The sequence below is a fragment of the Protopterus annectens genome, chromosome 16.part0 (genome assembly GCF_019279795.1).
Source record: "Protopterus annectens isolate FY-2018-M chromosome 16.part0, PAN1.0, whole genome shotgun sequence".
Lineage (NCBI taxonomy): Eukaryota > Metazoa > Chordata > Ceratodontiformes > Protopteridae > Protopterus > Protopterus annectens.
Genome location: NC_056750.1, coordinates 124,432,962 through 124,449,208, shown reverse-complemented (window position 1 = coordinate 124,449,208; position 16,247 = coordinate 124,432,962). Strand labels below are relative to the sequence as shown.

Sequence of the window (16,247 nt, the reverse complement as noted above, 5' to 3'; positions counted from 1 at the left end):
CAGTTCTTTGAGCGTAGTCCACAGGTTGTAAGATGAAGCAATTCTGATGCATCTTGTTTTAATGGTAATTAATTCTAAGTGACAAAGTTCAGTTGCAATGTTCCTGAATTCCATAAAACATGGTAAAGTCTCACTTTTTGTTTCTAGTTATAACCTTCCCGGCAACAGCCAAAATGGACCATAACAAAGGATATTTTATTTTTTCACAGAGCCAGGAATCAGTATATTAAACAGGATCAATGATTTAGTTAGAACAAAATTATCACAAAATAACACGTGAAAGAAAAGATTAATAATGTACCAGTAGGATTTAAGAGCTATGCAGTCAAAAAAACATATGTGACCAATCCGCCTTAGTTTCCAATTTACACCTCCAGCAAGCCACCTTTTTTTCACTGATTTGCTCATTGTTATGTGGTGTAAAAAAAGGACTTGCTCATAAATTTCCAGAACATTTCCATTTAAGGGAAGAAGTAATCAGCTTAGATGACACCAAAATTGCTCTTTTAATATTTCATTAGTTATTATTAACTAATGTAAAGTAATTCCAATAACTTTCAGTATAATTTTTTGTTTCACTTCTAATCACTTTATACAGCTAACAAAGCAAGTAGCAAAGAATATTTCGATTGTTTAAGGGAACCACTGGTAAAATTGAAACATTATTTAAGAAAGATGTTAGGAAAAATACATATCTGTGCAAGAATAGTATGCATCCTCTTCATGTTTTTAAAAATGTAGTGAAAAATTAGTTTACCCGTGTGGCTAGACTGAATACAAGAAAAGATGGATATGCAGTTTAATAACATGGCCGATAGTTTTTAAAAAGAGGCAATATGGATAAACAGTTTAATAACATGGCCAATGTTTTTTAAGAAGAGACAATAAGAAACATAATGTAATGAATACATTAACAGAAATACAGCATTAAACCTATACTTTCTGATAATCATATTACTTCATCAAGCAACAATAAAGTTAAAGACACAAAAACAACTTTAAGTGTTTTACCTTATGAAGTTTCTACTCATCTAAAACAGGGTATTATTAAAAAACACTGGTACACGTTACAATATATTCCTACTGATAAAGACATAGGAGTAGATAAAGCTTACCTTTGGATATAAAAAATCTAGAAATCTGAAAAACATTTTATGTTATAAGGAACAGGTCAAGTATATAAACACAGCATCTATATCCAAGCATGGAACCCAAAAATGCAACAGTTGTCAATACTGCAGGTATGTCTCCACAGAAACAACTTTTAAGCACCCAGTTAGTCTAAAACTATTCCATCTTAGATGCCATGGGACATGTAATACTAAAAACATAACATACACAGCAAAATGCCTGAACTGCAGTGCCTTCTATATAGGTAAAAGAAATAGAAAGTTCAAAGAGAGAATTTGTAAGCATATATCTGACATAAGAGGGCAGCTAGACACAAATGCATTATATAGGCATATTAAACAAACAGGCACATCACATGAATTTTGCTTTTTCATTTTACAAAATATACAGGAAATCTTAAGAGGAGGTGACCTGAAGAACCACAGAGAATTTATTGAAAACAAGTGGATAATGTTTTAAACCACACTCCACCTGGTCTCAATGAAAGTGCGACAATAAAGCCAGTACTGAAAGATAAACTAAATAAAATTAAATAAGTTTGATATACAGACAGATGTAAAGGTTTTAACATATGGTTTTTAGTTACATATGGACATTTGTATTTTTTAGTATTTTTAGTATGTGTAAACTATTGATCTATGAATTGTTCTTTTTTCTGTTACCTCTTTAAAGGTGAAGTCACATGACCTTTACCTTTTTTATATTTAAGTCATGTGTTTTAAATCAGCTGAATATTTGCCTGAAGAAGCCTGCATTGGTGAAAGTCTACTAGCAAGCTAAAATAAACTTCCTGCTGTTTAAGTATCAAGTGTAGTGGTGCCGGTTTACTTTACATTTTATTTTCCTCAACTTTTTAGTACACTGGCTTTATCTACATGGTGGAATTATTTTATATTTGTGGTTTTTATTCTCTTCAAAGATATGCCAGACCAATCCATATCTTCTATTTTGTCCAGAATCTTATTGGAGATAATGTATGTCACAGCAGAGTCCAAGTCTTCAAATATTTTAATTCCATCAGCAAGAAATATTTTTCAGTCTGCCTGAAAATAACAAATGTACTTTTGTTTCTTTTTAATTTCTTTGACCAAGGGCAAAAAAGTGTTTTCTTTAGAAATAACAGAAGCTGAGTAATCATTGCCAAAATGGATGATATTGTCATTTATTTTAACTGGTGACTTAGACCACACATTTTTAAGGACCAGTTCTTTATCTTGGTATGAAAAGAATCTAAAGATTGTTGATTTAGAGGAAGGATTCTTTTTTGGATGAAGTTGAAGCTAGGGATCTAGGCACCCTTTCAATTCCATAAGACAGTGACTCGTTTTTTTTCTAAGCTTTTGGGTAAGCCAAGAGGTCAGGAAATTCACCATATTATTACCTTCTATGTTGTCCGGTAGTCAAAAGATGCAGATATTTCTATGGGACCTGTTTTTCAAGCCATCCAGTTTATTTAACAACAAACATTCGGCTTCAATGAAAATTCAACATTATTTTCCCCTTCATTCAGCCTACTATCTATGTCACTGAGTGATTGTTTAACACCTGAAATCTGGGTTTTCTGCAGCTGTAAATCCTCGTGAATCTGTTCTATCTGTTTTGAACATTTTCCAAAAAATGATCCAAGTTAGTGTCCGTTCTGTCACTCGTCCTGTGTATCTGAATAAGACAATGAGGCTTGGGTGTTCACTTACGTAGTTTATTACACACAAATACATCAGAATGGAAGGCCAGAACATTAAACTTAAACTGACTGACTACAACACTCATACATGCTTTCATTCTGGCTGCTCACTCAAAATGGCACTCTTGCTTGCATGTGCTCAGTACTTACATGTACGTGCCCAATGACTGGAATGCTTCTTAAAGGTACATCACACACACTGATCTACAATCCTCTCTCTTAACTGAGCTGTCTTCACACTGAAAATGATATTTGAATAGGCATGCAAATTATACACACAATAATAAACAAAAAAAAAAAACAATCATGTCCAGGTGGCTGTGTATCTGAAACTAGGTCTGGAAATGTGACCTGATCTTGTAATGTTATAGTAAGTACTGGGTTTAGCAACTCGGACAGTCAATGGGGAAATGTTCTACTTCAGGACTTTCTGGGATAGTCTCAAGAAGAGGGATAGCAGACAGAATGTCCTCTGGAACAGGAACATTGGACAAGTCACTTTGAGAATCAAGGTCTTTATTACAGGCAAGATGTTGCAACAATGGCTTGGATACTGGTAGTAAATGCTTCCGATTCTGCCTAAGTTCCATTCCCTGTGATTCCATGATGTACAATCTTGGTTCTTGACACAAAATTTTCACAAATCCAATCCCGTAAAAATCTTGTTGTCTGCATCCTCACTATCTCCCCTTCTTTTAATTGACTTGAGAGGTTTGCTGGTCTTATCATAGTAGGACTTTTGGGACAAACTTTTTTTTAGAACTTGGGCTTTCACTGCTTTGTTGTCTTTAGCACATGGAACCAAAAAATTGCTACTGATTGGTAATGTGGTTCTTGTTTGCCTTGACACAAGTCTCTGGACAGGTGAACCAAGCTGATTATCGCAAGGACTATTTCTGAGATTAAGCAAGTTTGCAAAAAAAAGAAGTTATGTACTCACCATAATGTTCCATCTGATTAGTTCTACTTCATTTGTCTTCAACCTGAGGGAATATGGATCTGTATCGGATCCGAGCCGGCAACTTTACTAGCATCTGCTCCGAGCTCCAAGCCCCTCCCCTTACCCATAATACACCTCCACTACCTTCCAAACCCCAGATTGAGTTTGCTGAACCTTATACTGATAACCCGATCGGAAAAAATACTTGTGACCTACAACTGCAGTCCGTAGGCTGTTAATATGCCAAGGTCCAGGGGAAGGAGGGAGGGATGGTTGAAGACAAATGAAGTAGAACTACTCAGATGAAACGTTATGGTGAGTACATAACTTCTTTATCTGAAGTAGTTTACTTCATTTGGTCTTCAACGTGTGGGACAGAGTCCTCATCTACTAAAGTCTTGGGAGGCCCTCATGGAAGGATATTCCGGAGCACCGCAGAACCAAAGGATGCTCTCCTTCTGGAAGTCGAATCCAATTTGTAATGAGAAATAAATGTATGAGATGAGGACAAAGTAGCTGCAGAATAAATATCATCCACAAGACACTCTAGACCAAAAGGCCGCAGATGTAGCCATGGACCTAGTGGAATGAGCTTTCACCTGACCTGGAGGAGACCTGCCTCTGTCCTTATAGACCTGAAGGATGCATGAAGAAATCCATCTAGCAATAGTAATTTTGGAGACAGGTTTCCCCAAAAAGGGTTTAAAGAAGGATACAAACAATTGATCAGATTTATAGAAAATTTATGTCCTGTGCAAATAAAATCATGCAAGGAACTTTGATGGACAATGCCTGTAATTCTGAAACCCTTTTGGGAGAGGTAATAGCCACCAGAAAAGCTGTTTTCCAAGATAAATATTTCAGATCTGCTGTTGCAGCAGGCTCGAAAGGCGTAACGACAAAAGCTTGAAGGACCATAGTAAGGTCCCATGGGGGAACAGGATCCTTGACCAGGGGGCGTAACAAAAAGGTGCCTTTAATAAAGGCTTTACACAGTCTGGAGGAGGCTAAAGAGGCATAATTCTCACCCACATGAAAATGAGAGATGGCAGCCAACTGAACTTTGACAGTAGAAAAACTAGCTCCGTGTTGAAAAATATCAGCTAGAAAATCAAGAATGGTGGAAATAGGGGCCGTGAAGGGGTCTAAACTCCTTTGAGAGGCCCAAAAGGAAAAACGTTTCCACTTGCTGCGATAAACCTTCCTGGTCGAAGACTTATGAGCAGCCACCAAATTAGATCTAACTGAGGAGAATAGTCCAAGAGTCCTAGCAATCACGGGAACTAGAGCAGCCAAGCTGTGAGCTTCAAACTGCCCAGAATCGGATGAGAAACCCCCGAAGGGTGTGAAATCAGATCCTGAATGGTATCCAGGATCCAAGGCGGAGCCAGAAGGTGAGACCAAAGGAAGGGAAACCATACCTGGCGAGGCCAAAACGGGATAATGAGAATCACTTTGCTACCCAGTCGACGAGCTTTCTGTAGAAACCTTGGATTAAGAGGTACTGGAGGGTAAACATACAGAAGACCGGGAGGCCAAGCATGAACTCTAGCATCTCTGGGGGACTCCCCCGGCAGGGGGTTCAGAGGGAAAAACTCGCTGCACTTCACGTTGGAAGGATATGCGAAGAGATAGCAGCAAGGCTGACCCCACTCACGGAAGATCTGTTCCGCTACTGAAAGATTCAGAGACCACTCATAAGGCATCAGAAGAGTTTGACTTAGCCTGTCCACTAGGATGCTGACGCATCCCAGAATGTGCGTTGCGATGAGAAAACGACCGGTGGAGATCGCCCATTCCCACACTCTCGTGACCTGGCGACAAAGGGGGTAAGATCTGTTCCTTCCCAGTTTGCTGATATACCAGACCACTGGCACTGTTGTCTGACTGAATTGCAATTGCTCCCAAAGGAAGAAAGGCATGAAGGGCCTGCAATGCTAGAAGGACTGCCCTCATCTCTAGGACATTTATGTGCAAGCTGGTCTCTACAGGGGACCACATGTCTTGGACCGTCCTGCCCAAACAATGCCTCCCCCACTCAAGTTGGGAGGCGTCCATGGTCACTGTGGCTTGGGCCGGGCTGGAACAAAGGGTCATCCCTCCAAAATGTCCAGAGAACACATCCACCATATGAGGGACGACCAACAGACTCGACTGAGTTGAAATGGACATGCCAATGGCAGTTCCAACAGGGACCATTGTACAGCTAGAGTCCACTGTAGAATTCTCATGTGTAACCGGGCACATGGGAGAAGTGTTATGGTCACCGCCATGGAGCCTTAGGCCCTCAACACCGATTCCACCATTGGTAGATGAGAGTTGTAGATCAGGGAGACATGCATCCTTAGGTATTGCACTCTCTCCGAAGTCAGGAAGATTTTGCACTGTACAGTATCCATCCTGGTGTCAATGTAGTCTACCACCTGTACAGGATCTAGGAGTGACTTGGATGCACTGATTGTGATCCCCAAACGCAGGGCAAGGATCAGGAAATAATCCCTGGTTTGGGTGAGTAGACGCCTGGTGGGAGCAGTGAGGAGCCAACTGTCCAGGTACGGATAGACATGAATCCCCTGAACCCTCAGGTGAGCCGAACCACCGCCATCACTTTGGTGAACACCCTGGGGCTGTGGTGAGACCAAAGGGTAGAGCACAAAATTGGTAATGATCGACTCCTAGCTGGAAGCGGAGGAATCTCCTGGAGCTTCTGTGAATCTTTATGTGATAGTAAGCATCCTGGAGGTCTAATGAGCACATCTAATCACTCTCTTGCACCATCTGGAACTTCTCTTTGGCAACTGGCAGGTTCAGGGAAGAAAGGTCCAGAATGGGCCTCAAGTCCCCCGTTTTCTTTGGCACCAAAAAGAACCTGGAGTAGAAGCCCGATCTGGACTGATCTGGGGGGACAGTTTCAATGGCTTGTTTTTCTAGCAGCTTGGAAATTTCCTGTGCTGCTGCCTCCCTTTGCGTGGGTGGTACATCCGGGAGGTGTTTGGGAGATTTGGGGGACCCACAAAGGGGACAGAGTATCCCCTGGATATGATCTGAAGCACCCAGCGGTCTGATGTTATGGACTCCCATACCACTAGGTGCAAGGTCAATCGTCCCCCAACTGCCTCCCAGAGTAGAGCAGCCGGGCCACCCCTCAGGGTAGCTGCCCGAGTCTGTCCGAGAAAAGTTCAAGACTCAAAATTCCTCAGATCCCCTCTGCCTCTGGGCAGGCATCAATTCTGTCCCCTTCTGTCTCTGGGGGAAGAAGAGCCCTGAGTGTCCTGGGAATACTGTGCCTTCCGGAACCACATCTTCTTTTGTCCTCTCTGGTTACGGGAAAAGGACCTTTGAGGGTTCGAGAAGCGGATCCCGATGGCAGACAGAGTCTTCCCATCCTTCTCACTCTGAACTAACGTCTCTTTGATGGTCTTACCAAAGAGAGTAGAGCCGGCATAAGGGGCATTGGCAAAGGACGCCTTGAAAGGTTCATAATTGACATAATCTGAGCCAGGCGTTGTGCCTCATGGACACGCCGGACCCAGCTGCCCTAGATGCTCCTTCAGTAGCATGTGAAAGGAGTTGCATGGATGCGTTGGATACTGCTTTCAAAGTGGCCATACTCACGGAGAACGAGACCCTGTCCTCCTGCGACATAGACTTAGGGGGAGACTCTTCCAGCTCCTTTAACAGGTCATGTTGGAGACTGGTGACATGGGCCAAGTAGTTCAGCACCCTAATAGAAAAGGTAGCTGAAGCATAAACCCACTTCCCTAGGTGGACCATTATCCGTGACTCAAGGTCAGGTGGATGAACCGAGGAACTCTCCTGGGCAAGTTCCTTCTTAGTGACTGCTGCCACCACCATAGTGTCTATGGGGGAGCCCTTATTCCATGCTGGCCTGTCTGTGGGAGGACTCAAAATTTTGTTGGGTCTTTTTGGAATTGGTTCCATGGTGTCTGGCTCCTTCCATGTCCACGAGGTGACCAAGTGCACGAAAGGATCCACGGGAGGGGACACCCAAGAAGTATATGGGCTTATGCTGAAAGCCTCCAGGAACATGGACTCGTCAGAAGAAGGTTTGTGGGCAGACCAACCTCCCCATTGGTGTAGGATTTCCATGATGTCTCCAAAGGAGACATCCTCGGGAGGTGACCTAGGAGAGCCTTCTCCATCATCCAAGTCTGTATCCTCGGGGAGGGACTCGGGGGAGTCCAAGTGCCTCCTCTTGCACATATGCTTGTGAGGCACCTCTCCGAAGGGGCTCTCTGAGGGGAACTTATAAGCCACTTGTTCCTCAGGGAGAACAATCTGGGGCTCCTTGAGCACAGGCTGTCCCTCTGGTAAAATGATGGGGACCGTAGACAGAGCTGAGGGGGTCTGGGTGGAGTCTGAGGGGACAGTCAGGGGTCTGAATCCAGCAGAGAGAACCCTTTCTACCATGTCGAACGCCGAAGGAGAGCAAACCTCTTGAGAAACCAATGAGGCCGGTCTAACGAGAAAATCGGGCCTGGGACTGAAGTGGACAGAGCTCCAAGGGAGAGAACTTGGCCCGACAAAGGCGGAGTCGATGAAAAAAGTTCCGCTCCCTCGGATCCAACACCCAAGCTCCAGCTCCGAGACAGGCTCGAATCTGAGCTGGTCGGATCCAACACGCTCCAGGAAGGTGTCGGCGTTGAGGAAGCAGGTACTGTCAGCACTGATCCCCTGACTAAAGCCATCCTCGGATCCGAATACTCTGAACCCAATGGATGTATCGTAGAATGAGATATCGGCTGGAAAAAAGGAAGTGAGCTCCCCCCTCCTGGATCCGAGTACAGATAAACCTCATCTTTTTATCCACATCAACCCTAAAGACCGGGTGGACCTCGACGAGGCCACGGAGTCCGACCTTGCGGGTCAGGGCACTGAGGCCCTAGAAGCTGAGCATGTCTCCTCCGGCTCTGGGGAGAACCTCAAAGATTGGGGCCGAGGGGAGTCACAGATCCTTAGTGTCTTGACTGGAGAAGGGAAGTCCAGAGACCTCTTGCACTTTTCTATCAAATTTGACTCTCTCTCCTTCTCTCTGCCTCTTTTCCACTCCACTTCCACAGGCTTTAGCACAGGAGGTTGAGTCCCAGCCTGGAAGGGAGGACAAGCCAGGGGAAGAGAATAAGAAGAGGTGGCCACAGCAGCCACTGTGACTGAAGCCAAAGACAAGGTAACTGTCTCAAAAGGGGGAAGAAGGCCTTCCAGGGCCAACTTGGCCTTCCTGTCTTTAATGACGTGCGGGTTAAACCCCGCGCATATAGTGCAGTCTGTGCTCAGATGGGCCATGCACATAACACACAGAGTGTGGCCTTCCGAAGGGGATATCTTATGACCACACTCGGTGCATCTTTTGAAAATAGGCTCATCTGCCATTGTACCAGAAGAAAGAATAACTGGAAAAAAGAAAGTTATTTCTTTCTTACTGTAAAACACCCACTCACCACACACACACACACACACACACACACACACACACAGAACACACTGAGGGGGGGAGGGGAAGCAAGAAACACATCCAACTACTCTAAACTAATCTAACAACTCTAATAACTAGAAACTTGACGCACCAAGCGAGGGGAGGAGAAAGGGGAACCTATACTACTACTATCTAAAGTTTAGAGAGAAAAAAATATATATTTTAAGGTTTTTAACCCACTTACGACCTGGAGATCTAGAGATCACGATGCTTTAGCTATTAGTGGCAAACGAGATCTGGGGGTTGGAAGGTAGTGGAGGTATATTATGGGTAAGGGGAGGAGCTTGGAGCTCAGAGCAGATGCTAGTAAAGTTGCCGGCTCGGATCCGATATGGATCCATATTCCCACTGGTTAAAGGCCAAATGAAGTAAACTACTTCAGATCATTGGTATTATCACATATGGATCTCTCTAACAGCTGCTTTGCACTATGGACTGCATTGTTCAGCCAAGCTGTTTGAATGTAGGTACTCAAGACTACTTGTAATATGAACAAAGTCCCACGTTTCAGCAAATATTTTAAACTACTGACTTGTAAACTGTGCACCATTGTGAGAAAACTTGTAAACTGTGCACCATTGTCAGAAATGACTCTGCGGAGTACCGTGAACAGAAAAATGTCTCTAACTTAGTAATGACAGTACTGGATGTTAGGTTAGGAAGAAGGTCAATTTCAAACCAATTTGAATAAGAGTCTAATACCACGTAATGTTGACCATTCCACTCAAAGATATCTGTGGCTAATATTGACCAAGGTAGTTCAGGAATCCCACTTAAATGAAGTGGTTCTTTTTGTTGATTCAGCTTTGTACTATTACATATAGAACAAGAAGAAATCTTCTCAATATCCTTTGACATACAAGCCCAAAATACTAGATCTCTCACCCTTCTTTTGGTAGAATTAGTTCCTGGGTGGCCATGATGCAAAATCTCAATGTGCTCTTGTTGCAAGGATTTTGGAACAACCACTTTAGGACCTTTCATGATGATATCATTGTCTGACAAAATTTCATCTCTGTATGGAAAATACTGGTGTACTTCAACTGGTAAATAAGATTGCTTTGAAGGCAATCCTCAAGTGATAAAGTTGTTGAGCTTCTGGAGAACTGGATCTAAAACTGAGTTCTAAACTCATCAAGATGTCTGGAAGAAATATTTCTCACTTCCAGGACTTTAAAATCAGGTTTCTCATTCTCATGTTGTTCAGTGTTATTTCTGAGCAATCGGGATTAAGTATCAGCACGATAAAGTAGACTGAAAGTGTACTTTTGTAATTTGAGCATCATGCATTGCAATTTTGCTGAACTTGTGTGCATTGGCTTTCTCAAAATAGTGACTAGAGGTTAGTGGTCAGTTTCTATCTGGATAGGTCGGCCATAAATATAATCATGGAATTTTGAACGTGCAAACAGAAAGTACAGTTGTGTACCTACCATAAATGTAGATGTTCGAGTGTATTCACTGTTGCAGTCATTACTCTTGGGTTATCCTGCTGGCAGACTACCCTCAGTCGGCCAGAATTCCAAAGTTTAGGTCCGGCGTCGGTTGCTGTCACCTCTTCCCTGACATCAGTGCACCAGGGGTATAAAAGATGCAGCCAATGCTATTTTCTTCAGTTTTTCTTGCCTCAGATGTCAGGTGCCCCCAAATTGGAAGGCTGAAAAAATATGCCAATAAATATGCATGCACAAAAATAGCATTTCCTTCATCTACAAGCAAATACACCAAATAGGTTGTATAAGATAGAGAAGTATAGTAAGTCCCAGCAAAGAAAAGGAGGATGGTGAGTGGGTAACCTGGACTGCAACAGTGAATACACTCTAACATCTACATTTTTGGTAGGTACACAACTGTACTATGTTCATCGTGTTTCACTGTTGCAGTCATTACTCTTGGGTTGAATCCCAAAGCTGAGGATGTGACTTAGAGTAAAGAGGTAAGTGGTAGTGCTTTGTGAAAGTGTGCACTGAAATCCAAGTTGCAGCCTCTAAGATATCTTTGGTTGGTACTCCTCTGAGGAAGGCTGCTGAAGTGGCTGCTGCTCTGGTAGAATGAGGCCTAATGCCCTTAGGCACTGATTTGCCATGCTGAAAATAGCAGAAATGGATGCAATGGCCAATCCATTTAGAAATAGTCTGTTTTGTGATAGCCTTTCCTTGTGATCCTGCAGCATATGACACTAAAAGTTGCTCAGTCTTTCTGAAAGCTTTAGTTCTGTCCAAGTAGAAGCGTAACTGCCTATGCATGTCCAAAGAATGCAGAATTTTCTCACCCTTGTTCTGTGGTTTTGGATAAAAGGTAGGCAAGTGAATAGTTTGTTTGAGAGCCACACTGGACACCACCTTAGGCATAAATGTTGGGTTTGTCCTCACAGAAACCCTGTCTGGATGAAAAATGATAAAAGGTTCCACAGCCATGAGTGCTTGTAACTCTGAGACTTGTCTTGCAGAGGTTATTGCTAGGAGCAGAGCTGTTTTCCAGGATAGGAATTTTATATCCGCTGTTGATGCTGGCTCGAAGGGTGGCAGTGTGAGTTTTTCCAAAACATAACTGAGGTCCCAGGCCAGAATTGGTGCTCTCCTTGGAGGCCTAATGTTTTTGGCCCCTCTGAGGTACTGCCTTATTAAAGGATGAGAAAATATAGGTGGTTCCTTATTGTAATGGGCTGAAATGGCAGAGGCATGAATCTTAATTGATGAGAAGGAAAGGCCTTTGTTCAGCATCTCAGTTAGGTATTGTAAAATCTGAGGGATATTTGGTACACACGTGTCAATGCCTTGTTCCTGGCTCCAAGCACAAAATCTCTTCCATTTCTCTGCATATGATTTTCCAGTACTGGGCCTCCTGGCCTCCAAGATAACATCCATAACAGCTTTTGAAAGAGGAGTGTTCTGAATGGCTACATTATCCGCCATGCTGCCAGATTTAAAGTCCTGAGTTGGCTGTGCAGAATCCGATTGTTTTGTTGGGTCAGCAAGTGAGAAGTTTGAGGCAATATCCATGCTGGACCTTGAGACAAGCTCTTTAGGATTGGGTACCAGTGCTGGCGTGGCCAGTCTGGTGCAATCAGTATCATTTTTGGCTTCTCTTGTCTGACCTTTAGGAGTACCCTGGGAAGGAGAGGCAGTGGAGGAAAGGCATATACTGTTAGATTTTTCCAGCTGAAGGATAAGGCATCCACTTTCCATGCTTGCTTGTGATAAATCCTTGTGCAAAATCTCTGCAATTGGCAGTTGTGAGGGGAGGCAAATAGATCTATGTCTGGGCATCCCCATTTCCTTGTTATCATGCTGAAGACTTGTGGATCCAGTTTCCATTCGTGGGGATCCCTGAGTTTTCTGCTTAGTTCGTCTGCAAGAGTATTTGTTTTTCCTGGCAGGTGAACTTGAAAAGTCAATGCTGTGTCCCCATAAGGTCATTGCTTGTCTGCAGAGGGGGTAGGAATGTGTACCTCCCTGCTTTATGTAACACATGACAGTAGTATTGTCTAACAGTAGCTGTCCTGGATGAAGCAGGTCCTTGAAAGCTGTCAGGTCATTCTGAACAGCTACCATCTCTTTTTGATTGATGTGAAGATGCATCTGGTTTGCATGCCATGTGCCCTGAATACATTTTCCTACCATATAGGCCCCCAGGCATAATCTAATGCATCCGTTGTCAGTGTCTGTCTGGCTATGGGTAAACTGAATGGCAGACCCTTGTTGTGGTGACAGGCCTGTGCCCACCATCGAAACTCCTGTTGCAGGCAGGGAATGAGTGCAATTACTGTCGCCAGGCTGTGGCAATGCTGAGTCCAAACACTTTTTAGATACCATTGTAGTTTCCTCATATGCAGTCTCGCATATGGAATTAGTAGAATGGAGGATGCCATGAAACCCAAGGCCTGCAGGATTTTCCTTGCAGATAAGTGGGCTTTTGTTGCCAATTTCCTGAAGTAAGAAGTCAGTTGCTTTTGTTTGTCTGGCCTGAGATAAGCCATCTGGGCAGTTGTATTTAAGCATGCACCCAGGGTTATTACCTCTTGGGAGGGCACTAGTTTTGATTTATTTTCATTTACTGTGTACCCTAGGCCAATTAGTAATCTTTTTACAAATGCCAGATGCTGTAGAAGAATGTCTTTGTTCTCTGCTTGAATTAGGCAGTTGTCCAAGTAGGGATATATTTGAATTCCACTTTGTCTGCAAAATGCAATTACTGGTGCCAGGCATTTTGTGAAGACCCTGGGCGCAATAGATAAGCCAAAGGACAGTGCAGAGAATTGGTAGTGCATTGAGCCAGCTATGAATCAGAGGTATCTTTTGCAAGATTGTCTGATTGAGACATGCAGGTATGCCTCTTTTAGGTCCAAAGTTACGAGCCAAGCCTCCTTGCCCAGCATGGGCAGTAGCTTCTGTAGAGTCAACATTCTGAACTTTGGAAATTCCAGAAACTTATTTAGTATAGACAGGTCCAGTACTGGTCTCCAGGTTTTGTCCTTTCTGGGCACTAGGAAAAGTCTGGAGTAAAATCCTTGCCCCTGCTCTTGTTGTGGTACTTGTTGAATGGCCCTCATGTCCATGAGGGTTGTAATTTGTTTTTGTGCCACTGCCCATTGATTGTGTGGCAGGTCTGGCATAACTTTTGACCTTGTTAGGGTGTGAAAATGGAACCTGTAGCCTTGAGACACTATGTTCAGGATCCATTTGTCTTGGGTAACCATTTTCCAATTTGATGAAAAAAGTGCTAGTTTTCCCCCTAAGGGGGCTGCCAAAAGAAAAGTGCTTGGATCTGGCAGAGGAAAGTCATTGGGACTGTTTCCTGTAAGGTTGAGATTTGTCTTCTCCGCTTTTGGAGGTAGGAGCACCCCATTGTTTAGGCCTGTATGAGCCTTGGGTCCGAGATCTGCCTCTGGGACGCCTGTATCTGCCTCTTTGTGGTCTGTCTGACACTGGAATGGACCAATTTTCCGAAGGCCAGTTCCTGCTAAACCTGGGTGTCTGTGCCTGTAAGAAATCCTTGACTGTCTGCATGGATTTTGCTTTATCCTCCATTTTTTTCAACACCTCTTCTGCTTTAGTACCAAACAATGTATCATGCTGTAATGGAGAATCTAATAATTTTGCTTTAACATGATCAGGCAGATTCTGTTCCTTTAACCAAGCATGCCTTCTAACAACAGAACCTGTAACAGTGGCCCTGCAAGAGGCCTCCAGAGAATCATAACCTCATTGCAAAGTATGCTTTCCCTCTTGTTCAGCTGCATGCAATAAATCCTGCATTTCCTTGTTCTCAGAACATTCAGTATTTGTCAACAATTTCTGTTTAAGCAGTGACATTAAATATTGCTGATATTTAAGCATATGAAACTGACAATTTAAAGCCCTTACAGCCAAGGTAGCAGAAGTGTAAACTTTTTTCCCCATCTGTCTAGAGCCCTAGAATCCCTATCAGAGGGGACAGGGTTTTTTGCAGTGGAAGCTTTAACCCCTTTGGGACCCTGAGATATAGTTTCTGGGTCAGCAGTGGGGTTTTTATATAAGAATATATGAGAATCAGGGACCTTGTAGTATCTATCTGGCTTAGCAGGTGCAGGGGTAAAGAGTCAGGGGACAGGCCGGACTCTGAAAATACATCATCTACAATGTCTAAAACAGGTGGAATAGCAAGGGGTCTGTGCTGAGGAAGTAGCAGAAAGTCTCTGAGCCTTTTCTTGGATGCAGAATAATCTTGGCTCTCCCAGTGGAAATGCTCCCTCATGGTATGCAGGGTTTCCCCAAAAGAATAATCCTCAGGAGGAGAGGCTGAAGGAATGGATTCTTCAGCATCAGAATCCTCATAGGGAAGCATGGAGTAATCCTGTTCAGAAGAGGAATCAGAGGAAATAGAAACCTGATCAGAAGAATCATACTCTGTCTCTTGCCTAGGCCTCTTATCAGGAGGGGGATGGGAACCCCTGATCAAAGTAATTAGGTCTTCGGCCATTTTGAGCATCTGTTTTTAGGTATGCAAGTCTGAGTAGGAGAATACTGTACTTGTTTCTTTGTCTTTAGAGCTGCTTTAGTCTGTCTTTGAAGCTGAAGATGGCTTAACATATAGTTGTGTAGGTCTGAAGACACCCTCAGAAGGAGATGCCTGCTCAGCGGCTCTGGACCCATCTGAGGGAATGATTTCAGAGTGTCCAATACCTTGAGTATCCAGAGGCCCAGTTGGCTCCACGTGGGAGTCAGAAGCGGCCTGTGACTCTGAGGTAGCGGATGCCAGGGGCTGTGAAAGCGCCTCACTGAGAGCCGGTGAACCAGCGACTGGCCTAGTGGAGGCCTCGTCATCAGTTTTGGACCTCGGATGCCTATCCTTTTCCTTGTCCTTGCGTTTTTTGTATACTCCGGTCATCGGCTGTTCCGATGGCATTACATAATTAAATCTTCGGCCAAAGTAATGAAATGCAAAATCGAACAGACGCTTAATAGTGCGTTGGTTAAATTTAGCACAAAACCGACAGCTAGCAATTTTGTGATCAGGGCCTAGGCAAGGAATACAGTAAGAGTGAAAATCCTTATGAGGTATTTGCTTCCCACAAGAAATATAATTGTTAACTTTTTCTGACATCGGTCTGGAGCACGAAAAAAGTTTCCCCAACAGGGTAGGTACTTAGCTTTAATGAAGACTTTGGTTCTGAAATTCGGATTAAAAAATCTCAGGAGTCGGCCGACTGGCATTTGCGAACTGCTTTTGCTTCCGGCACCACGCGACAAGAAAGACTGAAGAAAATGGCGTCGGCTGCATCTTTTATACCCTTGGCGTACTGATGTCAGGGAAGAGGCGACAGCAACTGACACCAGACCTAGACTTTGGAATTCTGGCCGACTGAGGGTAACCTGCCAGCAGGATAACCCAAGAGTAATGACTGCAACAGTGAAACACGATGAACATCTGCCAAGAGTTCTTTCCAAATCTGGGCATACTGCATCTCAGTTTGGGTAAGAATTCTCAATGCACAGGCTACTGTTCTACCGTCTTGA

At 43.5% G+C, this 16,247-nt stretch overlaps 1 protein-coding gene across 1 annotated transcript in view; it reads right to left on the bottom strand.

Annotated features, from left to right (window-relative positions):
• Positions 1-16,247, bottom strand: part of TEP1 (telomerase associated protein 1) — a 2,704,809-nt gene that overhangs the window by 2,262,308 nt on the left and 426,254 nt on the right. The window lies entirely within an intron of this gene.